Raw genomic sequence first — 27,950 nt, 5'->3', positions numbered from 1 at the left:
AGGCACAGAGTCCCTCCTTAAATCGTCGCTCCCGTTCTTCAGCGGTCAAGGAGGCGTGTCCTAATTGCATGGGTTCCCCGGCTCCTGTGTTAACCACGGCGGGAGGTGGAGATCCGGCAGGTCCGGTGGTTGTAGGAGTGACGGTAGATCGGGCGTCGAAAGCCGGGCCTGGGTGAAGAAGGTAGGCGAGGACATGGAGGGCGGCAGGGTCCGAGGAGCTGGCTTCGGGCGCGAGAGCATGCGTTGGTCAATCCGAAGGGCCAATTGGATAAGACCCTCCAGGGTCGCGGGCAACTCTCGTCCGGCTAGCTCATCCTTAATGCGAGACGCCAGTCCCTTGAGGTAAGTTGTGCGGAGGGCGGCATCTCCCCAGGTGGTCTGGATGGCGAGGGTTCGGAAATCCGCCGTGTAGCGACTCACGGACGACCCTCCCTGCCGTAAGTGATAAAGTTTGGTACCGGTCTCCACCTCACCGGCAGGATGTTCAAAAGTGAGCTGTAGTTGGCGTGAGAATTCATTGTAGGAGTGCGCTGTGTCTGAGTCGGAGCGCAGTACCGCCGTGGCCCACTCAGCTGCCTGCCCAGTTAGCAACGAGACGAGAAGAGCAATGCGTAGCCGATCGGTGGAGTATTTGGTGGAATTGAACTCAAACACCAGATCTAGCGCTGTCAAAAACACACTACATTTCCCGTCTGTGCCATTCCATTTATCTGGAAGCGAGAGAAAAACATCAGAAGGAGGGGGGGGGGGGTTGATGCGGCCGGAAGATCTCCAGTTAGCTTGTCGATTAGCTCGGCATGCCGATCCACCACATCGCAAAGACGCGCGTAATCCGCTGGGTTTACCGCGGAGGGCTCAGTCATTCTGTCATGAACTAACCCGAGGAGAACAGAAGACGTAGCTTTAGCGGTTAGCCCTTTGTAGTGTGAATGGTAAACCCAAACGCGGAGTGACACGAATAGGCAGGATAATCACGCTATTTGATCTAAGGACTCTCACAAATGGGGAGCAAGGGAGAGACACAAATCTAACCCGCGTCCTATAAACACACACTCAATCTGGAAGTAAACCCAAGAGGGTGAGTACTCACGGTTCGGTGAAACGGTCCGAGGCGACATGGGCGAACTCAAATGACTGAGCAGAGTGTAGTGGTTTGTTTACCCTTTTTATACTTCCTGGTTCGCGACCGCCTTACCTCAGGGTCCTAGTGCCGGTCGCGCTCTGAGTGTGCATGACATCTCCCTCTCTTTTTTTCCTATTATTGTCACGTTTGGGTTGTCTGTGCTTTCGGCGTGGCATAAATGCAGAGGCGAAGGTGACGGTTTTAGATTTTTTTTTTTATTGTTATATTAAAGTAAAACTGAAACAAAAGCTCTTGTCCTAGAGCACAAAGAAAACGTTACTTTAAATACAACACTTACTATCAACATAACAACAACAAATGCTAGAGCACAAACAGAACTTAAGACAGGCTATTTATACTAATTAAACTAATGAGTCACCTCGGTCCGGGTGAGTGCTCCCATCACCTGTCCGAGGTGCAGTCTGGGACATGAAGTTTCCACTCAAAAAGCAACTACAACACAAAAAACACAAGGAGTCTGGGCATTTGGCGCCCTCTTGAAGTTAACCCTTACAATTGTATTTGTATCTTTTAAATATGCATCCACTGGAGAAACAATTTCCTTCGGGATTAATAAAGACTTATCTTATCCTGTCTTATGTTATCTTATGTGCTTCGAAACTGGTATAGTCTCCACAGGTATACAGTTAACAAGCCCTTGGACTCGGTTTTCTTTAACTCCCACCTCTTTACACTAGGATAGGTCAGAACGATATTACACAACCAACGCAACACTATGCAAACTATGATGGACAGATTACATCACTTGGGGTAGGTTGCCATGGTTTCAAGGGCTAAACGAATAACAAGGCACATACATTTTCTTCCCTCAACCACAAAATTAGGAATCTATTATCAACTATGTTTTAAGATTTTTTGTACCTATCTCTGAACATTTTTTAAACATTTTAGATGAACTGTTTTAATTTATCTTTTTATTTATTTGTTTCTAAACATTAGTTAATTAAGTTTTAAAACAATTACATGAATTTTGTTATTTTAGACTTGTCTATAATTGAAATTTTAGACTAGGCTACACAATATATAACATTTTTCCTAAAGTTCTTTTAAGTCTAACATTTAAAATATATAAATGATAATCTTTAATGCATCAGAAGATGTTTAAATGATGTTGTTATAATGTTATAGGAGTGTAGTTTGGATACATATTGTATGTATGTATGTGTATGTGTGTGTTTGTGTAAAAGGTATGTTTGGCTTGTGCAGTGACAGTGTGTATGTGTGGCAAGGGCATATTTACCTGTTGTAGCTGCAATTTGTGTGTGTGTGTGCGTTTAAAAGGCATATATACCTGAGAAATATGCAGTGTCTGTGTGTGTGTAGAAGGTATGTTTAGCTGATGTAGTTGTCATCATTAATGCTGATATTAATGATAACAGCCGAGTGCTTCCTCTTTCTGAAATCAGTGTGTGGTGTGGTCGACTCTTATCACTCACACACCTCAGAGACAGGAGGCGGAGCTCTGTTTATCAGTGGTAATGTTATTTTGATATACAGTGGAACCTCGGATTACGAGCTTAATTCGTTCCGGAAGTGGGCTCGTATTCCAAAACACTCTTAAACCAAATTTAATTTTCCCATAGGAAATAATGGAAACTTAAATTATTCGTTCTACAGCCCCAAAAAATAAATACATAAATATAATTAATACAAAATATAAAGTAAAAATAAAACAAATTAACCTGTACTTTACCTTAAAAAAATGTAAAATTAAACCCCAACAGATAAGGGTTTTCGTTTGTGCATGCAGAGTGTATGTGTGTAAAATGTGCGTGCGCGCACACACACACACACACACACACACACACACATTAACGGATAGACCGTTTTTAAAACCATTTAAAAATTAGCAAGGAACATTCCTAGTCACACTCACGTGAGCGCATACTAACAGGATCACTGCTGTAAGTAAAACAACAACAACAAAAAACAAATTAAACAGCTCCTCACCTTTGAAAACAATCGCGACAGAGAGGAGTTTGTGTGTTTATTTGGCAACCTGAGAGGAGGGGGGGGTGAAGGGGGGCTCGCTCGCGTTTACAGCCCCCTTCTCTCAGGTTGCCAAACAAACACACAAACTCCCTGCCTTACAGAGACACAAACACGCGCACGCAAAAACTCTGCAGGCACTAAGACCCAGCAGGGGAGACGATAGGTCTCAGCTTTACAGCTCCCCTTCTCTCAGGTTGCCAAATAAACACACAAACTCTTCTCTGTCGCGACTGTTTTCAAAGGTGAGGAGCTGTTTAATTTTTGTTGTTGTTGTTGTTGTTGTTTTACTTTACAGTAGTAATCCCGTTAGTATGCACTCACGCGAGTGTGACTAGCGATTTTCCTTGCTAAATTTTAAACGGTTTTAAAAACGGTCTCTCCGTTAATGTGTGTGTGTGTGTGTGTGTGTGCGCGCGCGCACGCACGCACATCTCACACACACACACACAGCGCGTGTGTGTATTCACCCAGCAGGAGAGACGATTACCTACAATTCTGCTGCAAGAGAGAGAAAAACCGTTGGCTCACTTGTGATGACGTAACGCTCGTTGTTAAAACAAGAAGCGCATGCGTGAAACATGATACTCGGTGCTCGTTAACTAAGACAATGCTCGTTTTTCAAGTAAAAAATTATTAAAAATTGTTGCTCGTCATGCAAAACACTCGTAAACCACGTTACTCGTAATCCGAGGTTCCACTGTATATGGATAAATTTGAAGATTTCACATTTGATTTGTTATTGAGATTGTGTGATGATTTCATCTCCTCTTTCTAATAAGGTAACAGTTAGTGTGATTGGTCTCTCTCTCTCTCTCTCTCTCTCTCTCTCTCTGTAGGGGGCTGAGTGAGGGGACACACTTCTCTCTGTCTCTCTGGGTGAGTGAAGGTGAACACATCGTGTACAGTGAGGAGGGAGATGGAAATCTGTCTGACTTTTATTCTTCTCTCATCCACACTCACACTCACAGCAGCTGGTAAGTACACACTCATTATTCACACTAACACGTCATTTTCAATTTCATTTGTATAAAAAAAAACTGTACATAACTCATAATACCTCATAACTTTATTAACAGTGGAAGTGTTTCCAGTGCATGTGCATCATACTTGTCATTTAATCTAAATCACTTTAGCAATAGTTATAAACTCAGGTACATTAAATGTAGTTAATTGTAAATTAAAAATGCATAATTAACACAAAGCAAACATGAATGTGTGTGTGTGTGTGTGTGTGTGTGTGTGTGTAAGAATGTATGTGTATGCGCATGCATGTAAGAGAAAGAAAGGGCAAGGGTGTGTGCAGTTGTGTGCGGATGCATGTGTGTGTGCAGATGGTTCAGTTTTCCTAAATGGAACCTGCTGTTTAAATGGGGTTAATCTCTCTTTCTCTCTCTCTCTCCCTTTCTGTTTTTCTCCTTCTTTCTCAATTCAGTGTAATTTTATGAGCAATATTGTTTAAACAATGCAGCAGTTACATCACTGACAACATACTGATATGACATTTGTAATGCAATTAGCAAAACCAGAAAAAAAGTGAAAGGGAGTAGAAAAAAATAAATTCCCATGATATAAACACAGGGCGGCACGGTAGTGTAGTGGTTAGCACTGGTGCCTTGCACCTCCAGGCTCAATTTCTGTCTCCACATCTTTTGCATATTCTCCACGTGCTTGGTAGGTTTCCTCCCACAGTCTAAAGATATGCAGGTTAGGCTAATTCCTGTTCCCAAATTGCCTGTACTGTGGGAATGAGAGTGTGTGTGTGTATGTGTGTTTGCCCTGCGATGGATTGGGACCCTGTCCAGGGTGTACCCTGCCTCGTGCCCTAAGTCTCCTGGGATAGGCTCCAGGTCCCTGTGACCCTGAATACAGGATAAAGCGTTATAGAAGATGAGTAAGTAAGTGAGTGAAAATGTCAAAGGAAGATGTTATCATTTTAAACAACTAATTCCTCTGAGCTCTCGGGTGTTTGTTCAGGTCACACAGAGGCGCGGCTGGTGAACGGACCGGACGTCTGTTCTGGTCGAGTGGAGCTCCAGTACCTCAGTGACTGGGGCACAGTTTGTGCTGTAAGCTGGAATATGAGAGCTGCAGATGTTCTCTGCGCACAGCTGGGTTGTGGGAGTGCTGTGGTTGTGGTGGGGATGGACTGGTTTGGGGAGGGGAGTGGCCACATCTGGGCTGATCTGTTTAATTGTCAGGGGAATGAGACACACCTATCACAATGTGGCGTCTCATCATGGAGTCGAGCTGCATGCTCTCATAAACATGATGCTGGAGTCATCTGTAATGGTGAGATATTAACCTCACCTACACCACGTTAGTGAATAAACTCAGTGTTCATTAGAATATTTAAATAATGTTCTTCTGCTTCAGGATCATCCATGGCATTTCATGAGGGTCGAGTGCGGTTGTCTGGAGGGAGCGAGTGTCAGGGGGAGGTGAAGATTTATTTCAGGCAGGACTGGAAGAGAGTTCTCCTGGACTCATGGAGTCTGTCTGAGGCGTCTGTTCTCTGCAGACAGCTGGGCTGTGGCTCTGTGCTGAACTACCGCTCCTCTCTATCCACCACTGAACACAAACACATGTGTGTAACGGGTTTCAGCTGCTCTGGGAGTGAAGCTCATCTGGGGAACTGCAGCAGTGCACAACCTGTCAACTGTAGCTCTGGGAAACAGCTGTATATAACCTGCTCAGGTACTCAGCAAAACACCTACAGATGAGTTAGTGTTAGTGTATAAAGAGTCGGCACTTTAAAATGATGGATAAGAAACAAAATTTTATCAAAACAAAAGTAGTTTATTGGCATATTAATAAACATACTCTGTCAGAACTATAAATATTCAGACACAAATTTGCTGATGATGAGTAATGTTGCATTCAGACACATTAGCTTTCTGTATTAATTAAATAATTGATGAATGTATTTCAGCTACATGCACATTGAATTATTATGGAGTGAGAATGCTTAATCAATTACATTGTAATGACAAAAATGTTCCTCCCAGTACTTGAGAGAACTTATTCACATTATCTTTGTAATAAAAGCAAATTATGTACCATGTTATGGATTCAAAGCAAGCAGTTGGCAATTTTTGGCATACCAAAATTTTATATGCTCAAAAGGAGTATAATGCTGCATGTTCAATGGAGCAAAACAGAAAACTGCAAGATTCAGCAAAGATTCCTGTAACATTTTCCCTGGAGGTTCCAATCCAGAGAAATCGATTTTGCCAATGTCGCAAAGCAACAACGAAAACATCTCCTTGATCTCTTGTTTTAAATATTAACACTAACATCATCATGATCAACATTAACCTATCATTATAACATAAACATGTCACGGTACGCCAGGTAATGCCCGCTTCTCGAGACAAGTCCTGATTTCCCGCAACTCCCTTCCGCACTCCATTCCGCGGCTTCCATTTTGCCGCCTAAATTACTCTTGCTCGCGCACACCTGCGCCTCATCACCACTACTCTATATAACTCTCCCTATATAACTCTACTTTCAGCATAATCTCATCTGCTATACCTCTGCCCACAGCCACTTCCAACCTGCCCTGCTGCCTAATCCTGACCGCATCTAGACTAAACTAAATATATATTAAATATAAAAGAATAAAAAAAAAAAAAAATATATATATATATATATATATATATATATATATATATATATATATATATATATTACCTAATTTTCCCGTTATCTGCTTCCAGCATATTTCCCAATTAAATACTTTCTTCCATTTGATCTGTTGTGTCTGCTTGTGGGTCCTTTTAGCCTGCTGACGCAGGTCGGCGAGTGACAAAACAAGCTCTCGCTACTGACTAAAATAAATACACATCCACCAACAGATTTTTGATAACCTGCATGCACCATTTGATGTGTTGTATTGAACCCAGACTCCAGCTCTATCAGGTTAGTTGGTTCTGGGGGAGACTGTGCAGGACGGCTGGAGGTTTTCCACAGTGGCTCGTGGGGGACAGTGTGTGATGACTCGTGGGATATTAAGGATGCGCAGGTGGTGTGCAGACAGCTGCAGTGTGGAGTGGCCCTTAGTACCCACATACCAGCCTGGTTTGGTCCTGGAACTGGGTCCATATGGCTGAATGAGGTGGAGTGTGAGGGGAACGAGACGTCCCTGTGGAACTGCAGATCTCAGCTGTGTGAAGAGGGGGAATGTGGACACCAGGAGGACGTAGGAGTCGTGTGCTCAGGTACAGCATCATTTACATACAGTGGCAAGTAAAAGTATGTGAACCTTTTGGAATTTTATGGTTTTCTGCAATAATTTGTCATATAATGTCAGCTAAGTCAAGAGTATTGACAAATATAATGTGCCTAAAATAATAACACACAAAAAAAAATCTCATCTTCCATGTAATTATTGCTCATTTCTTCTTCTTTGTCTTTCGGCTGTTCCCTTTCAGGGGTCGCCACAGCGAATCATCTGCCTCCATCTAACCCTATCCTCTGCATCCTCTTCTCTCACAAACTAACTTCATGTCCTCTTTCACTGCATCCATAAATCTCCTCTTTGGTCTTCCTCTAGACCTCCTGCCTGGAAGTTCCAACCTCAGCATCCTTCTACCGATATATTCACAATCTCTCCTCTGAACATGTCCAAACCACCTCAATCTGGCCTTTCTGACTTTATCTTCAAAACATCTAACGTGGGTTGTCCCTCTGATAAACTCATTCTTGATCCTATCCATCCTTGTCACTCCCAAAGAGAACCTCAACATCTTCAGCTCTGCTACCTCCAACTCTGCCTCCTGTCTTTTTTTCAGCGCCACTGTCTCTAAGCCGCAGAGCATCGCTGGTCTTACCACTATCCTGTACACCTTTCCTTTCATTCTCGCTGATACTCTTTTATCGCACAACACACCTGACACTTTTCTCCACCCATTCCACCCTGCCTGTACCCGCCTCTTCACCTCCTTTGAACACTAACTATTATTGCTCATTTAACATTCAAAATAGTCCATTTACAGTTCCAAAGTGTCTCCATTTGCCTGGAGAACTGGAGAATTTCTAAAATCTTTGAAATCACCTTGTAACCCTTTCCAGCTTTATGTAAATCAACAATCATTAATTATACATCCTTTGAAAGCTTGTTTTGGAAAGGCATGGCTTACATTAGCATATTCTCCAGTAACACCTGACTCCAATTAGCTTTTTTGAGAAAAATGATTCACATACTTTCTTCACTACCTTTATGATTTTTGATTTGTTTTCAAGAAAGAATAAAGTTGTTGGATAGCAGGAAAGGCATAAGTGCAGAAGTTAACATTTTAATTCAAATTTAAACATAACCGAAAGCGAACCAAAACATCTGCAGGTAACAATATGTCACAGATTACAAATCTGAACTAAACAGATGCAACCATTTATCAACAAAACAAAACAGATGCAAGACCAAACTGAACTAAAAACATGACTATTTATAACTAAACTAATTAGCTAATTTTGCTTAGGTGAGTGCCCCATTATTTTGAGCATTATTTTTTATAACTGCGGCGCAAACTTTTACTTTGCAGTTTTGATCAAAAGGCAGATGAACGGACACACCGATATGAGCAGATTTATTATCCCCCAGAAATACAACACAAATATATACTTGCTAAATAAATGCTGGCTTTGCATTGCTGCGCGAAACGTGCTCTGGTGTGAGCCGATTTATTTCAGTCATAAGGTACTATAAGATATTTTTGCTGTGCAGTTTTTTTTTTAGTTTGTGCATAAGAATTTCATTTTAATAAATGTTTCAGAAACCATGATTTACTATTGATTTCTCTCCCTGATTCTCTGTGAGGAATCTGAATGTTTAGTTGTAAACAGTTGAGGTTACATTAATAGTAGTCCTGTTGAAACCCGGTGTCACCTGATCCAGGTGTCAATAGGTCTTACATATTCATAAAACAAAAAATAGTGGATTATACAGTGAAACAGAGGCTCTGCTGAAAAAAGTTAGGCACATCAGTCACTTTACTCCAATTAAAAGGTCTTTCTGTGTGTTATAATATAGTTGTTTTGATTTGGACACACACCCTAAACTAAACTCTGTTCTTCGTTTAAAACAATCTGTCAGGTTTGTTTATTTTCCTTTTTCCCTGCTTTTCTGCTAGTGTCTTTTTTGTATATGTACTTTGACACAAATTTACACAAATTTAAAAAGAGTGCTGAATAACTGCAGGTCTTTAGAAAGGCCTCAGACCTAGAAGGATTTTCATTTAATTTATTCTCCCTTTTTCTTAGATCTTCCAGATTGATGTTGGTTTTCATTGAAAATCCAGTTAGTTGTAGCCCAGCTACTGTATGTCCACCATTATAACACTGTTCCTAGAACTGCTTATCCTACATTTATCTGCATTTTTAAATCATTGACTCAGTCAACAAAAAAAGACCATAAGTATATATATATATATATATATATATATATATATATATATATATATATATATAGTTATATCAGTCATTCTTTTTTTTCCAGAATTTAAAAAGATCCAACTAACAGAGGGCTGTAAGGGGAATTTGGAAGTGTTCTACAATGGAACCTGGGGTAATGTGTGTTACAATCAGATGAATGATGAGACAGTAAACATGGTGTGTCGAGAGCTGAACTGTGGAAAAAATGGCAGTCTGTCAAACACTGAAGCAAGAGTCAAATCTGCTCCTAACTGGCTGGATTATCTGAAGTGTAGGAAACACGACTCCAATCTGTGGCAGTGTCCATCTTCACCCTGGGGACAGAACACATGTAATAATGATAGTGATGAAGTGGCTCATATTACCTGCACAGGTGGGTGGAGTCAGAGTTTTCTGGTTCTGTATATTGCCATAAAATGTACTTTTTAATTGAGATTAGTGTTTACCTAATGTGAAATCTGAAAAAAATAAAAAAACAAAAACAAAGAAATTTGCAAGTGACCCCAAACTTTTGAACGATAGTGTACATTAATATAATTAATAATTAATTAAACAAACAAATAAATAAACAAATAATCCATACTGTAGCCTAACAGTGTAATATGTTTGATGTCCTGTGAGGTATTTCTCTGTAATCTTGTGTATTCTTCTGTAAACAAACAAAGGGTTCTTGGTCATGCACTTTTTAGACGGTCCCTTAGTGACAGATTTTGCTTCAGCAGGCTGTAACAGGAGAAGAACTAAAAAAATATTTTTTTATAATAGCTTCTCTGTTTTACTCCAGAGTAAGAAAATATGCGATTTGTCATTTTTGTGTGTTTATTTCTTAATAAACAGATAATCTTGGTTCACCTCCATTGCTCAAATTTCCCCCTCTTGGTCGTCGACAGCGAGTGACGTCACTCATCATACAAGCCTGACCCACAGTATAGACCCGCCCCTGGCGCTGATTGACAGGTTTCCGTGTAACACGTTGAAAATGCAATTGCAAATGGATTAGCGATTGCGTTTGAGTTTAGGCAGGCTACATACGCGATGCAGAGAAAGTGAAAAAGCAGACGTTTTAATTGATTTTGCTTTTTAAATATGACCGGCTCATAACTTGTAAGACATGAGAAATGCAACTGCAAATGGACTTTTTCATTTGAAATTTGACAATCTGTGTTCATTCGCAAAGTCGAAAAATCAAACCATAATGCAAAGTTTGCAATGGCATTTGAATTATGTCACACTTTATGCGTCCACATATGGGAAACACAAGTGCAAATGCAATTTGCAATTCCTGTTGAAAAATGAAAGGGATTTCACTCCAGGGAATTAACTAATGGCTGTTAAAACACAACTTCGCTGGAAAATGAAACCAATAGGTTTTAGTTTGTCCCATTGACGGTGTTTTGGTTCCGGGGTTGAGCTCTTGCAAGCATGCATGGCTGCAACGCGAGGAAATCCCGATGTCGTGTCGGGTCATGTGATCCGGCATAAAAGTGCAACCCGGGAAACAACTGTGATGGAGAGATTATGAGGAGACAGCGCTGTGTATGTTCAAGAGTGATTACCATGTCAAGTGGATTTTCCCGTTTGCTGGATTGTCTTAGAATATACCGGTGAAACGGAGCCATCTCTCCCGCTACACACACTCACAAAAACACTCATTGATAACTTGGACTCTGGATATTTTACTTTTACCACTCAAACATACATCCATTTTTGGGTATATGTATATATTTTGTATATATTGTGTTTTTTTGGTACACCTATTGTCATTGTTTGTCTTTTCTTGCTCCGCTAGGCCTATACCACACCGGAAGTTAGATTCAAGACCCCGTTTTAGTGTATCTAGGTTTTAATACAAAGCTGATCGTTACACTATAACACTGTGACTGTATAAAGCCATCCTTTAACTTGCGCATGTACTGTTTATTATAATACACGTGTGTGCGTGTGTAAAGCAAAACCAAGATCCTGTTTCTCTCTTTATGTCAGCACTGATGGTTAGTGTGTGTGCGTGTGTCATTTAGAAAGTTTGCCTCCTCCCTCCTCCTCCTGTCTTCACACTCACACACACACACACACACACACACACACACACACACACACAAACTCTAACAGAAACACTGCTCTGTCACGATTCTTTTCAAAGGTAAAGTGCAGGTTAATTTTTATTTTTTTTACTTTACAGCAGTGATTTCATTAGTGTGTGTGCACTCGAATGTCATTAGAGATGTTCTTTGTTAAAGAAGTTTTTCCATAAAAGAGTGTCTCTATTGTGTGTGTCTGTGTGTAAAAGTCATCCCGCCCAGTAGCCCTCCCTTCTCTTAAATAAGAGGGGAGAGAGGGCTTCTGTGTGAGACGAGATGAGGGAGGGAGAGGGAGTCATTGCTCCTCTTGTCTTACTTTAGCTTACACACACACACACACACACACACACACACACACACACACACTCTATACAGCACATACGCAAACAAACACTAATGGAAACACTTATCTGTTGGGATTTTTTTTCTTTTCAATGGTTAAGTGCAGGTTAATGTGTTTTATTTTTACTTTATATTTTACATTAAATATTTTTAGATTTTTATTTTTTTGGGTTGTGGAAAGAATTATCTGAGTTTCCATTATTTCTTATGGTTGCTTTGATATACGTTTTGATATGCAAGCACACTCCTGAAACGAACTATGCTCGCAATCCAAGGCTCAGTTGTATGAGAAATTAACCAACTCTTTTCAGGCAGAAGAAGTTACTTGGATGAGTAGTGAAATGTATCTATCAAACATAAAAGAAGTTTATTTGACATGACATAACCTCTAAATTAATGTGTGTGTTTTATTACTGCAGATGATGGAGAGTTTCTTCATACACAAGAAAAATGCTCTTCACTTCCATCTAACAAACCCCTCATAAGTAAGAATATATGAAAAAAAGCTTTCAGTGCTTTTTTTCTTATTTGCATTTGTTGAGAACAGAATTTATTTCATGTGTTTATAAAATAGTTTCCTGACAACTTAATCACAATTCATAGAAATAAAACCAACAAATATCAATGTTTTAGATAGACACAAACCCTCTATTAACAAATTGGCTTAGTCCCCAACAACCCCCACCCCCACCGAAAAAATCCAAAACATGGAAAAAACATATTGGGAAGTAATATAAAGTCATATTGTATTGTAGTTCTGTGTGTGAGTTTAGCTGTTCTTCAGCGTTGGTGTGTTTCCTCATGTGTGATGTGTGTGATGTAGAGCACTGGTCTCTCAGGCTGAGTGGAGGAAAGGGAAGCTGCTCTGGGAGGTTGGAGGTGTATTATAACACTACGTGGGGCTCCGTTTGTGATGATCAGTGGAACATCAGTAACGCTCAGGTGGTGTGCAGACAGCTGGGCTGTGGCTTGGCGCTGAGTGCTGATAGGAATGTTAGCTTTGGTCCTGGTGAAGGGACTATCTGGCTGAACAGAGTGAAGTGTCGAGGGGATGAGATTCACCTGTGGGACTGTCATCATTCCCTGAAGAAACACACTGACTGCTCTCATGCTGAAGTAACCTGTGCAGGTCAGAGGGGTGTGCTAACTTTTCAGCTTTCTCTCTCCACTCACTACACTTTTCTCACTGTGTTAAGACTTAACTTTTATTTATAATCTTAGGTGTTAGCTTGATGTTAGCTTGAAAGCTCAGCAGGTCAGAAACCAGATCTAGTGAGAGGTTATTTTTATTGTGTTTTTTGCATTTTTAATGCAGTTTTTTTTCTGCAAATACAGACATATCCACAGTGTCCACTACTACACCCACCACCACCACCACATCAGGTATGTATATTTGTTACAAATCAATATTTGTTACTGTTCACAATTTTCTCAAATTAAGTTCCTCATCTGTGTTTTTGACTTCAGAAAGAGCCGCTCTAAATCCTCTATCACCTGTAGCTCCACCCACCCCTCCACTGGTGTTGGGAACGCTGATCTTCCTGGCCTTAGTACTTCTAGTGGTACTGTTTTACCAGAACAGAGTGCTCAGGAGAGGTACCACACATTCACACAGTCTATTTTCTCTACAACACCAATTATTATTATTATTATTATTATTATTATTATTATTATTATTTTATTATTGTCCATTCCAAGTACTCTCTAAGAACCAGTCTGAGGTAGTCTATGAGCAGATCAATCATATACAACACACGACTTATGAGGCGATCAACTTTATCACTAGAAGAATCACAAGCTTCACTGAAAGAGGTGAGTGATGTCTGGACTGTTCTACATCACACTTAGGGCATTTTCTCACTGGAGTCCGGAAACCGTTTCCGTGGACACTTGACCTTGAGACCAGTTGATGTTTGTCTGTGAGCATGCAATCGTTCCGAGCTCGGGAACCAATACCTGGACCAATTCCAGAGCATGGATGGCGGGACATGTGTCCGCACTCATGCTCAAAAGAGGAAATGACATAATTACTGTTTGACTCCGTACACAAAAACATGGCTGCAAAAGAATCTCTGTGAAGTACAGTGTTTGCCCGCAATTTAGGCAGATGAAAACATCCAAAGTCAATCGGACACTACAAATAAAAACTCTGATATTTATGGAAGCATCCGAGTATTTACACGTGCTCGTATCCAACAGCAGTGAGAAATGCGTGCAGAGTTAAACAAACTGCGGCTCCATCAGCACACAGCGCGTGGTGCGATACTGAAGTGAGGAAAAGATTGATAATAGGATAGAAGCCATTTAGTGTGACCGAGTCAGAATCTCTCTGTCCCACAACAACATAAACCTTTATCATCCGAACCGGACAGCGTGGAGCCTGGTCCAGCAGAGAGCCAGCAAGCTAACGGTAAGTTATTATTAAATACTAACATTCTTAATGTTGTTAAAAAGAGTCTCATATCACGGCATCTCCTGGTAATTGTCTATGAATCCTGTGGTGATATTTAAGTTGCATAATAAGATATACAGGATGATCCTTTTACATTAACTCACAACAAAGCTAACTTTGAATGCTCCTCATGCCTGCTTACTTTAAAGCCCCAGACTATTTCCCTGTTCAAAAGAATAGAATGTGATGATCTCAAGTGTTGTGCTTATGTAGCTATTAGAGTTACAGGTACTTTACTCCTTATTTTATGTATAACTTTTATGTATTTACTCCAACACTCAGGGATACTTATGAAAATTGAGATGCTGATGATCCAAATAAGCTCCACACACAGTTTTAGTTTACCTGTGATTACGGTGACAAAATTTGGATGTTGAAAAAAAAATGTACAAGCTGTTATGGTTGCAGATTTCAGCTAATACCTTACTTCTTGCTTTTCTACGTTCTTTCAGACAGACACTGGAGGAAACACAGGCTGAGACCTCTGACATTAGCACAAGACGTGGAAAACCAAGAGCAGGAGACTCTTGATGTCTGGATGAAATCTCAAATTTAGAAGGAGGAGCACTGACTACAGATACAGAGGAAGGAACATCAAGAGATCGAATAGGATGTTGATGCAAATGATGGACGAACTGTTTAATTTCATTGTGCCATTGTCTTAATTTCAGTAACACACCCTCTTGCTATGCAAATACAAGTAAATAAAGAAATACACTACATTTTAATGTTTACTTTTTTATCCTATTAGACAGCTACTTTTCTGTTACAACACTTACTTGAATTATATTTTACTTGAATAATTTTTAATTAAATATTTTGCACTCTTATTCGAATTCTGTCTCTTTTCCAAAACACCCACACTCAAACTTAGATTTATTTTAAAGACAATATAATCACATTGTATAAAACATATTAAACACAAAATATTAATTAATGTTAACAATAATGTTAATGTTAAGGCTTCAGACTCAACAGTTTTAGCCCCTCAGCTAAGTTACGGAAAATGCTCGGGAACAGAACGGAACAATCATTCCCAGTGAGAAAACGTCCTTATTGTATTCTATTTCAACTTTTTTCTATTTCAAATTCACTGCATGCAACTGATCAAATCATCCAATGCTAAGTCCTGGTAATCCCTGACTTATTAAAGATTTGATTTATGAATTGCCGCAGATATGAACAGACCGTGATCTATAAATATTAGAAGCGAACAAATCACAGAAGTAGTTCATGTGTACTGTACAAAAAAAGACACTGCAGTGCACCAGATACCAATATTTCCATTATATACAATATTTTGAGTGTAAGTGAATGTGTAAATGTCTATAGTTCGATATATTGTATGTGTGTGTTGGGGGGGGAGTGCAGGAGAAATGAGTCATCCTCACCAGCTTCAACGAATCAGTACAAGAGCACAACGAAAATGTCTGTCCTGTAAGATGTCCTGATAGTGAATAATCCTAACTTCGGAAAATCTTTAACAAAACAGAGTTTACAGTCCAATACAGTGGAAAACAGGTCTGAGACAAAATGGGACACAGGATTCTCCTCGTTATTCAAAGGCACAGAGTTCCCTTTCAAAGGCTACACTCGATGCTGCGTGAAAACGTTATGGGAATATCTTTTCGTGTTGCCGGTTGTGAAGCATGTGTGTACCAAACACGCCAAATTTTTGGCTTATATAACCTCGGTCAGGTGACGTCATCTGATTAGATGCACCTGCAGGTTATAAATAGGAGTGAGCCGGCAACATTCCTCAGATCTTTTTCTTCACCGCATTGTGCGCGTGTGTGTGTCAGCAAGCATAACAAAAATAAGCAGAATTAAATCTATAAAACTCACCAGTTATTATGGCGAAGTTTAGAACTAGATGTCCCCCTCCTTGTAAAAATTTCCTTTCGGAGGGCGATATGCACACATTCTGCTTCGAATGTTTGGGTGAAAAGCACGCTCTCGAAGGGCTTAATGGAGAGTGTAAGCACTGTGATCTTCTCCCCATGAAGCTGCTTCGCGCGCGTCTCGCGTTCTTTAGGGAACCACGAGCCGCGCTGCACTCATGGGGATCACAAGCAGATCTGGCCGAGGAGCGAGAGACGGAGTCCCTCCTTTCTCTTGCCCTCTCCCCCGATCCCGATGTCTCTCCTTCCACTTCACGAGCGCACTCCGGTGCTTCTCGCGGGTGTGTTGAAGAGACTCGTTCTCCTGCTTCTGTGGAAATGGAAGTTGCTTCCTCAGAACGCTCCTCAAAAGATGAAAGAGAATATGAGGAATTGCTCGAAGTTATAACGCGTGCAGTCGAACGACTGCATATTGACTGGCCACAGGAGCAGGTTCACCCAAAACAATCTAAATTAGATGACAGATTTCTGTCGGGTGGCCAGGAGATGGAGCCAAAACACTGCTCTCTCCCATTTTTTGATGACCTCCACAACGAGTTATCTCGTTCTTGGAGAAATCCTTTTTCTTCCCGTATTTTTGTACAATCGACTTCGTTTTATTCGAACATCGTTGATGCAAAAGCATGAGGTTATGTGGTGATGCGCCAGATAGAAGAGACGCTTGCGGGCTATCTCTCTCCTGGAACATCATCCTCATTAAAGAAACCAACACTTCCCTCCAAGCCGTGTAGAACTTCTTCTACCCTGGTAGGGAAAGCGTTCCAAGCAGCAGGTCAGGCCGGCGCTTCCTTGCACACCATGGCGGTTTTGCAGGCGTATCAGGCTGATCTGCTGAAAGATTTGAGCACGAGCGGCACACTGAATCATGACGCATTCAATGAATTATGCCGGGCTACTGATTTATCCCTGCATGCGACTAAACAGACAGCCCGTGCAATCGGCCGTTCCATGGCCTCCTTGGTGACCGCTGAAAGGCACCTGTGGTTAAACCTGACAGGCATCAAGGACAAGGATAGAACATTCCTCCTTGATGCCCCTGTCTCACCTTCCGGCCTATTTGGCGACGCTGTGAATTCCGTCGCCACTAGGTTCCGAGAAGCTAAATTGTATGAACAGGCTTTTGGGAAATTTCTCCCACGCCGTGCTCAAGAGTCGAGGCCCTCGGCCACCCAGCCTCGGCCAGATCTGAATCTCACCAGGCGAGAGGCACAGAAAGAGAGCGTCAGCAGCCGGGCACCCCCCCCGTAAGGACTGGGGTACGGCTCGTCGCCCCCAACAGGCTGCCTCCAAAAGATCAGATCGCCGCACTGTCTTCTTTTCAAAGACTAAGTCCTGAAGCCTACATGCCCAGGACTGTGGGGGTGATCCCCCCCGGGGAACGGCACTCAACTCTCTTTCCTATAAGAGCATGCCCCCCCGGACACCCCCAGGGGGTCGGTGTTCAGTTTCCGCCGCCTCTGGGTGTTCCGGACCTCACCGACCACTGTTAGTGCCTCGGTTTTATCCTGCTATATTCCAGGATGCCGAACCACTAACACCCCACCGCGCACTAAAACTTGTACCCCTTTCGGAGAAACTGGCAGCGTGGAAGCTACTGCCAGGCATATCTCCCTGGGTGCTAAAGACTGTAGAGAAAGGCTACAGGATTCAGTTTGCTCATCGCCCTCCGCGTTTCAACGGCGTGGTCTACACTTCCGTGATACCGGAGAGAGCGCATCTGCTAAACTCCGAACTCCAGGTGTTGCTGGAGAAGGGAGCCATAGAACAGGTTCCTCCTCCAGACAGGGAGTCAGGCAACTACAGTCGCTACTTTCTGGTTCCCAAGAAAGGCGGGGGGCTGCGTCCGATTTTGGATCTTCGCGGGTTGAACCGCTATCTCAAAAAGTACAGATTCAAGATGTTAACCATAAATATGATTGTCTCGCAAATCCAACCAGAAGATTGGTTCGTGACGATAGATTTAAAGGACGCATACTTCCACATAAAAGTTTTGCCACAGCACAGGAAGTTCCTGAGGTTCGCTTTCTAGGGAGAAGCTTACCAGTATCAGGTCCTTCCATTCGGTCTAGCTCTGTCATCCCGCACATATACAAAATGTATGGATGCTGTCCTGGCTCCCTTGCGACTCCAGGGCATCCGTATTCTCAATTACATAGACGACTGGCTAATCCTGGCCCAGTCTCAGCAGCTAGAGCTCCGACATCGCGATGTCGTCCTAGCTCATCTTCATTCGCTGGGATTGAGACTCAACGCTACCAAAAGCGTTCTCGTTCCGGCTCAGAGGACAACATACTTGGGTGTCAGATGGGATTCGATCACTATGCGGGCACAATTGTCTCCCGCTCGTGTCGAATCCATCCTCAGCGCCCTCAAGGAAATCAGACTAGACCAGGAAGTGACTATTTATCACTTTCAAAAATGTTTAGGCCTCATGGCAGCTGCATCCACGGTGATACCTTTGGGCCTTTTGCACATGAGAGCTTTTCAGTTGTGGCTAAGAGCCAGGGGATTTCATACAAGGGCCAATCCCCGAAGGCGAATAAGGGTTACGCTCGAAGGACGTCGTACTCTTTCTATGTGGTTCAGACCCCAGTTTCTCACCTTGGGTCCCACTCTAGGTCTGTCTTGTCGTCGCAAAATGCTAACGACAGACGCTTCCCTTACCGGCTGGGGTGCGGTCTTGGATGGCCGTCCAGCTCAAGGGCGCTGGAGAGGTCATCTTCTCGCATGGCACATCAATTGCCTCGAAATGATGGCTTTATTTTTGGCCCTACAGCACTTCCTCCAGCAGCTAAGAGGCTACCATGTTCTAGTGCGGGTGGACAATACATCGGTAGTCTCCTACATAAATCGCCAGGGCGGACTGTACTCGCGCCGCTTGAACGAGCTAGCGCATCAGGTTCTGCTCTGGGCACAGGACAAGTTCCTGTCCCTCAGGGCGATTTACATTCCAGGGCACATGAATGTGGGAGCAGATTTACTGTCCAGACAAGCTGTGACAAACAGGGAATGGAAACTCCACCCCGACATAGTCAGCCAAATCTGGGAAAGATTCTTTACAGCAGAGGTGGACCTCTTTGCCTCCCAAGAGACAGCACAATGTCCTCTCTACTACTCTCTGACTCATCCAGCTCCCCTGGGTCTGGACGCGATGGCCCATACGTGGCCCAATTTACGCCTTTATGCGTTTCCACCAATATCTCTGCTCCCGGGAGTCCTGGCGAGGGTCCGTCAACATGGTTTGCGCCTCTTACTGATAGCGCCCCGTTGGCCGGCCAGAGTATGGTTCTCGGATCTAATATCATATACCTCGATGGCTCACCTTGGATGATTCCAGTGAGGAGGGATCTTCTGTCTCAGGCACAGGGGACAATATTTCATCCCCGACCGGAGCTTTGGAACCTTCACGTTTGGCCCCTGAACGGGACCAACTAAGTCAAGCTGGTCTCCCAGCCAGCGTTATTGACACTATTCTAGCCGCTAGAGCTCCCTCCACTAGAAAAGCTTATGCCCTCAAATGGTATGTTTTTGAAAGTTGGTGCATGACGAAGCAGGTAGACCCAGTCCACTGCCAAATTGTTTCAGTGCTGAAGTTCCTGCAAGATAAGTTGTCCTCGGGCTTGTGCCCTAGTACCCTTAGGACGTACGTGGCCGCTATCTCAGCCTGCCACGTTCCAATCGAGGGGATTACTGTGGGAAAACACCCTTTAGTTGCCCATTTTATTCGTGGAGCTAAACGGTTGAGGCCACCCACTAGAGCCACGACCCCTTCATGGGATTTATCTATCGTGCTCGAAGGTCTAATTGACACTCCTTTCGAACCACTAGAGTCAGCGCCGGACAGGCTTCTGACTCTTAAGATGGTTTTTCTTATGGCCATTACCTCTCTCAAGAGGATTGGGGATCTGCGCGCCTTGTCAGTCTCCCCATCCTGCCTGGACTTTGCCCCTGGGCTAGTCAAGGCCATTCTGCATCCTCACCCGAACTATCTTCCGAAAGTTCCATTTTCAAACATACACCCTGTTGTTCTTGAAGCCTTCTGTCCTCCGCCTTTTACAGCTTCGGAGCAGGAGAAACTTCACCTATTATGTCCAGTACGTGCTCTTCGGATTTACGTCCACCGCACCTGCCAGTGGCGTAGATCAGAGCAGCTCTTTATTTGGTATGGAGGCCGCAACTGGGGGGGCGGCCGCTACTACGCAGACCATGTCACATTGGGTGAGAGATGCTATTGCTCTCTCCTATGAGGCGCGTGGGCTCACTTCGCCTCTAGGAATCAGGGCTCATTCAACCAGGGGGATTGCTTCATCTATTGCACTAGCAAGAGGTATTCCCCTGCAACAAGTGTGTGACGCGGCGGGCTGGTCCTCTCCGCACACATTTATTAGATTTTATAGTCTGGATGTTCCTGTCACTCCGAGCTCACGAGTCCTCGAGTCAGCTTCCCAGACATAGTTCTGAGACCTCTCAGCCTTCTGCGCACACGCTACACAATGCGGGGTCCAGACACTCGCAGTGCGGCGACGTTGGTACTCTCGTTCCCATAGCGTTTTCACGCAGCATCGAGTGTAGCCTTTGAAAGGGAACGTCTCGGGTTACTTTGTTGTAACCCTGTTTCCTGAAAAGGCGGGAACGAGATGCTGCGTCCCAATGCCGCACTGCCCACGTGACCGGACGTCCGTTCAGACAATCAATCTGAGGAATGTTGCCGGCTCACTCCTATTTATAACCTGCAGGTGCATCTAATCAGATGACGTCACCTGACCGAGGTTATATAAGCCAAAAATTTGGCGTGTTTGGTACACACATGCTTCACAACCGGCAACACGAAAAGATATTCCCATAGCGTTTTCACGCAGCATCTCGTTCCCGCCTTTTCAGGGAACAGGGTTACAACAAAGTAACCCGAGACGATTTCACATCTCACTGTGAGATTATTTCCCTAGGCATGATTATGGTTTTTGGCCACAAGATGGCAGTATGGGAAAAGGAGACAAATTTTGTTGAGTGATTTTATATGCTTTACGTTCTATAGTCGTGTCAAAGGCATAGACTTAGACTTACTTTGTCAGAATCAAGTACAAATCTGATTTACGAAGGTACTTCTAGAACAGAACTTGTTTGTAAGTCGGGGACGACCTGTACACACCACAATGCAAACAAAGTAATGAAAGCAAGATTTTTACCCTAATCCAGATTTCATTCTTTCCAACAAATCAATTAAACATTTTAAAAAGTGAAATGTATGAGAGGAAATGTGCAGTTAGAGTACATGTAGTGTAGAGACAGAATTCTGCTAATAAACATCTATTAAAGCTTGTGATTTAGTGAATTTTCACCAAAAAGTGTGTCCATGCTTTCTTGTGCAGGTCCCTCTGTCTCTCTGCCTCACTGTGTGTATGTGTGTCTAATGCCTGTCCTGCTCTCCTCTAACAGGAAGTCTCCTCTCTGAAGAACAGCATTCTGTGTATGAGCATGTGGATGATGAGCTTCTCTCAGGTAAAAAAGGCCAGAGTGTGAGTTTGTCTGACTCCTTTAACTGAAAGATATTCGATTGATTAATTAAAGATGAGAAATGACTAAATGTGTCCTTTCTGAGACGTGATTATGATTTATTGTATAGAAGAATTACAGTAACTCCAGTGTTTTAATGCTGACACATGAGATCTCACAATCAACCTTATCTTACTTTAAGCTTCTGAAATCCCTCTTATCACATTTATCAAAGCTTCTTTGGATGAGGATTTTATTGAGTATAAATGTGTTTAAAAGCCCAAACACACAAACTCTTCTTTTTCCAGTAAAGTCTGGGATTGGAGAAAAGGCTGAGTATTATGATGATGTCATCGACACCAGTGACTTCATAAGTGGGTGCAGTTGTTAACTGATCAGATAAATTGAGTGACTTGACATTAAACCATAAGGTCAGAATGTGATGGAGCTGTTTGTACAGAGCCTCTGCTTTTATTTCATTTAGGTGATACAGGAAGAGTTGAGCCACCAGAGGACTACGATGATGCCATCACTGCTGGACCCATCGCTGATAATGTGGAGGGTGTGCTTCTGTTTTGGGATTTGTTTTAGAGAGCACACACAGTGTGTTCCCTTTCAAAGGCTACACTCGATGCTGCGTGAAAACGCTATGGGAACATCTTGTCATGTTGCCAGTTGTGAAGCATGTGTGTACAAAACACGCCAAATTTTTGGCTTTTATAACCTCGGTCAGGTGACGTCATCTGATAGGACACACCTGCAGGTTATAAATAGGAGTGAACCGGAAACATTCCTCAGGTTCTTGTCTTCACCTAGTTGTGAGCGTGTTGTGTCTAACCAGCAAAATAAGTGTTTAACTCACTGATAATGGCAGAGTTTAAACGAGATGTCCCTCCGTGTGTATAATCCATATCGGAGGGCGATCTCTACACTTTACTGCTTTAAGTGCTACGCGCGCGCCTCGCATTCCTTGAGAAGCTTCGAGCCGCCGCGCATTCCTGGGGCTTAAACTCATGCATTCGGAAGAGCAGTGAGAGACGGATTTAAAAACTCCTTTCTTTCACGTTCTCAGCGGATCGGGAAATCCCTCTGTCCGCTCGCAAGCGCGCGCTGCGCTTCTTGTGAATGGGCAAGGATAAACATCCTCTCTTGCTTCAGCGGAGATGGTAATAGCCTCTAAGCACTTAAAAATAAAATAAATAAAAACATAGACGGCAGGTTCTGTCGGGTGGCCGGGGGGCGGAGCCTCAACGACGCTCTCTCCCCTTTTCTTAGCAATCTCCATATGAGTTAACCCTTTCATGGAGTAAGCTGTATTCATCCCGTGTTTTCCTGCCTTCAACTTATTTATTTATTTAAATATAGTTGAGGTAGAAACGCGGAGTTATATGATGACACCCAGATAGAAGAGACGCTTCCAGGCTATCTCTCTTCTGGGACATCATCCTTCCTGAAAAGCTATTACTTTCTTTCAAGCTGTGTAGACTTTTTATCTTCCCTGGAGGGAAAAGCTTTTCAGGCAGCAGGTCAGGTTGGCGCATTGCACACCATGGCGGTTTTGCACACCTACCAGGCTGACCTGCTGAGAGACTTGAGTACTGGCGGGGCTCTGCAAGGTAGGCGTATTGGACTTACGCCGGGCCACAGACTTGTCTCTTCGTGCAACAAAGCAGACGGCTCGTGCTATTAGCCGTTTTATGGCTGCTATGGGCTCCGCGGAGAGGCACTTGTGGTTGAATCTCAGGGGCATCAAGAAGGATCGTGTATTCCTCCTCAATGCCCCATCTCGCCTCCCGGCCTACTTGGCGATGTCGTTAACTCGGTCGCCACTAGGTTCATGAGGCGAAGTTATATAACAAGCCTTTGGAAATTCCTTCCCCGCCTTGCTCTAGAGTCGGGACTGTCGGCCACCCAGTCTCGACCGGGTCTGACTGTTGCGAGGCGTGAAACACACAAGGAGAGTGTTTTTGAGCTGGGCACCCCTTCGCAAGATTTTGGTGCGTCATGCAATCCGCCTCAAAGGAGGTCAGACTGGCATATTGTCTTCACAAAGAAGCCCTGAGGTTCATGTGCCCAGGACTGTGGGGGGTTGCCCCCCAATAGGGAGAGGCACGCAGAATTCCTTTTAAAGAATGAAGTGTTCTCCCTGGCACCCCCAGGAGGTTGGTGTTCTTGCTCCGCCACCGCTGGTGTTTCGGGCAACTCCAGTCTCCAATAAAATGTTAGTTCTTCGGGTTTTTCCTGCCGTGTTTCAGGATGCCGAACATCTAACATCTCCCCCCCGTTTAACCAAGCCGCTGAGCTTTGCCCCTTTCAGAGAAACTTGGCAGCGTGGAAGCTACTGCCAAGAATATCTCCTTGGGTACTAAGCACTGTACAGAGAAACTACAGGATTCAGTTCTCACATCACCCTCCGCGTTTCAATGGCGTGGTCTCCACTTCCATGAAACCGGAAAGTGCGCAAGAGGAACGGGGGGCTGCGTCCAGTTTTTTAGATTTGCGGGCTTTACCGCTATCTAAAAATGAATCAATAGAAATATTGCCACAACACAGGAGGTTCCTGAGGTTCGCTTTTGGGGGGCGAAGCTTACCAGTATCGGGTCCTTCCATTTGGTCTAGCTTTTTCACCCGCACATACACAAAATACATGGATGTAGTTCTGGCTCTTACGACTCCAGAGCATCCGTATTGAATTACATGACTGGCTGGCCCAGTCTCAGTAGCTAGCACTTCGACATCAGCATGTCGTTCTAGCTAATCTTTGTTTCCTAGGATTGAGATCCAATGCCATGAAAGCATGCTCTTTCCTGTTTAGAGGACAACACTTTTGGGTGTCACATGGAATTTGAGCGTAAGCGGGCACAGCTGTCTCCCGCTCGTGTCGAATCCATTCTCAACACCGTCAAGAAAATCAAGCTAGACCAGAAAGTGACCATCACTTTCAGAGATCTTAGCTCTCATGGCAGCTCTATCCACGGTGACACCTTTGGGCCTTCTGCACATGAGAGCATTTCAGTTGTGGCTAAGAACCAGGGGATTTTACTCTAGGGCCAATCCCCAATAAGGGCTACACGCCAGGTGCTTCGTACCCTTCCTATGTAGTTCAGACCCTGGTTTCTGACTTTGGGTCCCACTCTAATTTCGTCTTGTCGTCGCAGACGCTAACGACAGACGCTTCCCTCATGGGCTGGGGTGCGGTCTTAGATGACCGTCCAGCACAAGGGAGCTGGAGAGGCCATCTTTTTGCGCGGCACATCAATTGCCTCAAAATCATGGCTCTATTTGAGGCCCTAAAGCACTTCCTCCAGCAGTTGAGATTACCATGTCCTAGTGCGCGTGGACAACACTATGGCAGTCTCATATATTAATCACCAGGGCGGACTGTGCTTGCGCCGCTAAATAGCTAGCGCACCAGGTTCTTGTCCCTCAGAGCGATTTACATTCTGGGAAAATTTCATGTAGCGGAGGTGGACCTCTTTGCCTCGCAAGATCAGCAAATGTCCCCTTTACTACTCTCTGACTTCCAGCCCCTGCGTCTGGACGCCTTGGCGGTCCCTGAACAGGACCAACTAAGTCAAGCTGGTCTTCCAGCCAGCGTAATTAAGACTATTCTGAATGGTTCTGGCCTTGACTGGTGTTGGCAACTGTTTCTCTGGGGACTTAACAGTTCGATAGTTCAGGACTGGAACTTCTTACAAGTCTACCTTGACTCCATATTAACATCAATTAACATCAACTATTATAGCTGAACTGCCTCCCACCCTACACACTGTATAAATGCAGATCATTTACTGCTTTCTGTTTCACCCAAATGAGGATGGGTTCCCTGTTGAGTCTGGTTCCTCTCAAGGTTTCTTCCTATTACCATCTCAGGGAGTTTTTCCTTGCCACTTTCGCCCTCGGCTTGCTCACCAGGGACAAACTGACCATTTGGATTCATACAAATTCACATTTCATACAAACTTAAATAATTCTTTTGACTGTGTAAAGCTGCTTTGCGGCAATGAAAATTGCTAAAAGCGCTATACAAATAAAATTGAATTGAAATTGAATTGAATTGAATTCTAAGTGCTAGGGTTGCCTCCCCTCAAACAGAATGTATTTGAAAATTGGTGCATGACGAAGCAGGTAGACCCAGTCCACTGCCGAATTGTTTCAGGGCTGGAGTTTCTGCAGGGAAAAAATTTGTCCTCTGGCTTGTGCCCCCTTGTTGAACCACTAGAGTCAGCGCTTAGGTTTCTGACACTTAAGATGGTTTTTCTAAATGGTGTTACCTTTCTAAGAGGATCGGAGATCCCTATTGTTTTTGAAGCCTTCTGTCCTCCACCTTACAGCTTCGGAGCAGGAGAGACTTCACTTACTGTGTCCAGTATGTGCTCTTCAGATTTACGTCCACCGCATCAGCTAGTGGCGTAAGTCAGAGCAGCTTTTACATGTTTCGGGGCCACAAGCTGCGTGAGAGATGCTATTGCCCTCTCCTATGAGGCGCGTGGGCTCACTTCGCCTCTAGGAATCAGGGCTCATTCAACCAGGGGAATCGCCTCACGGGTCCTCGAGTCAGCTACCCAGACATAGTTCTGAGACCTTCTCGGCCTTGTGTGCACACGCTACACAACCTTGGAGTCCAGATACTTGCAGTGCGGCGGCGTTGGTACTCTCGTTCCCATAGTGTTTTCACGCAGCATCGAGTGTAGCCTTTGAAAGGGAACGTCTCGGGTTACTTTGCTGTAACCCTGTTCCCTGAAAAGGCGGGAACAAAATGCTGCGTCCCAATGCCGCACTGCCTATGTGACCTAACGTCCGTTCAGACAAATTAATCTGAGGAATGTTTCCGGTTCACTCCTATTTATAACCTGCAGTTGTGTCCTTTCAGATGACGTCACCTGACCGAGGTTATAAAAGCCAAAAATTTGGCGTGTTTGGTACACACATGCTTCACAACCGGCAACATGAGAAGATGTTCCCATAGCGTTTTCACGCAGCATCTCGTTCCCGCCTTTTCAGGGAACAGGGTTACAGCAAAGTAACCCGAGACGTTTATTGGTTTGTGTGTAGTGACATTTTTGACATGTATACGATTTCGCATTGTGTCATTAAATCCACAGTGTACAAACTGCCACTTCAGTAAACTTTAAATCTCTTTAAATCTCTGTGTTTTGGTGTAGAGGATGAAGCTGAGAATTATGATTAGGCCATTACAGCTGATCAGAAGTCAGTTATACTGACAGGTATGATAATAATGTGACAGTGTTGCATCCACAAGCATCCAAATGATCATTAATGACATTCATGTGGATTTAATAGCTTTTATCTCTACATTCTGACAGAGGACGTGTCCGAGAACTATGATGATGCAGTTACGGCAGAAACAATCACAAACATCACCACAGGTCAGGGAGTTTTTCTGTTATTAAAAAAAATCCCCTTAAACATTTCTATAATAAACTTGTATGCACACTTACAATGTGCTGCTGAATTCTGCATTCTGATTGATGTTGATTAATTTTCTATAATAGCAGCTCTGACATACTGCAGCTGTAAATCACAGGTTTATATTAATGCACTCGTTCCACTACATTATGGTTCCTATAGTAACAGCTCATTGAGAGAAACTTGTATGGTGTTTGTATTTGTAACAGATGAAGATTGACTGTATGAAATGAAAAGAGTTGGTAGCAATGGAACAACAACTTACAGTTGCAATGACGCAAGTAAGAACAGGAAGTGTGTTTCTGCCCTACAGATGTTACTCATGCGGTATTCTGGTTTTACCGCCACGCCTCACGGTGGCGACATTTGGGTTTGTGCATTTGCTGGTTTCTACCGCTGAGTGGCGCTATATAACTACAGACGGATGCCTCGGGCATCAGTTCATTCTCTCAAGAATTAATGAGCCGCGCTCTGTTAGAGCTGCACGTAGTAGCGGATAAAATCAAGTGAAACATTGTAGTTAAACGAATTCATAATCACAGTATTAAAATTACAGTACAAATGTAGAATTTAAATTAAATAAAATCTTATTAGGATCGAATTTAAGCAAAGTAAACATGAGCCTTTAGATTTTATCATGTGTAATTAGAAAAGCTACGCATGTATGATTTTTGTCATCTTATATTTTG

The 27,950-nt window shown here is 43.4% G+C and overlaps 1 pseudogene; it reads left to right on the top strand.

The window, feature by feature from the left end:
* The first annotated feature begins 797 nt into the window (after nt 1–797).
* Nucleotides 798–27,950, top strand: part of LOC128517193 (scavenger receptor cysteine-rich type 1 protein M130-like) — a 33,737-nt pseudogene continuing 6,584 nt past the window's right edge.

This window comes from Clarias gariepinus, unplaced genomic scaffold (genome assembly GCF_024256425.1).
Source record: "Clarias gariepinus isolate MV-2021 ecotype Netherlands unplaced genomic scaffold, CGAR_prim_01v2 scaffold_40, whole genome shotgun sequence".
Taxonomy (NCBI): domain Eukaryota; kingdom Metazoa; phylum Chordata; class Actinopteri; order Siluriformes; family Clariidae; genus Clarias; species Clarias gariepinus.
The sequence above is the reverse complement of the archived record's forward strand: the minus strand, read 5'-3'. Positions and strand labels throughout refer to the sequence as shown.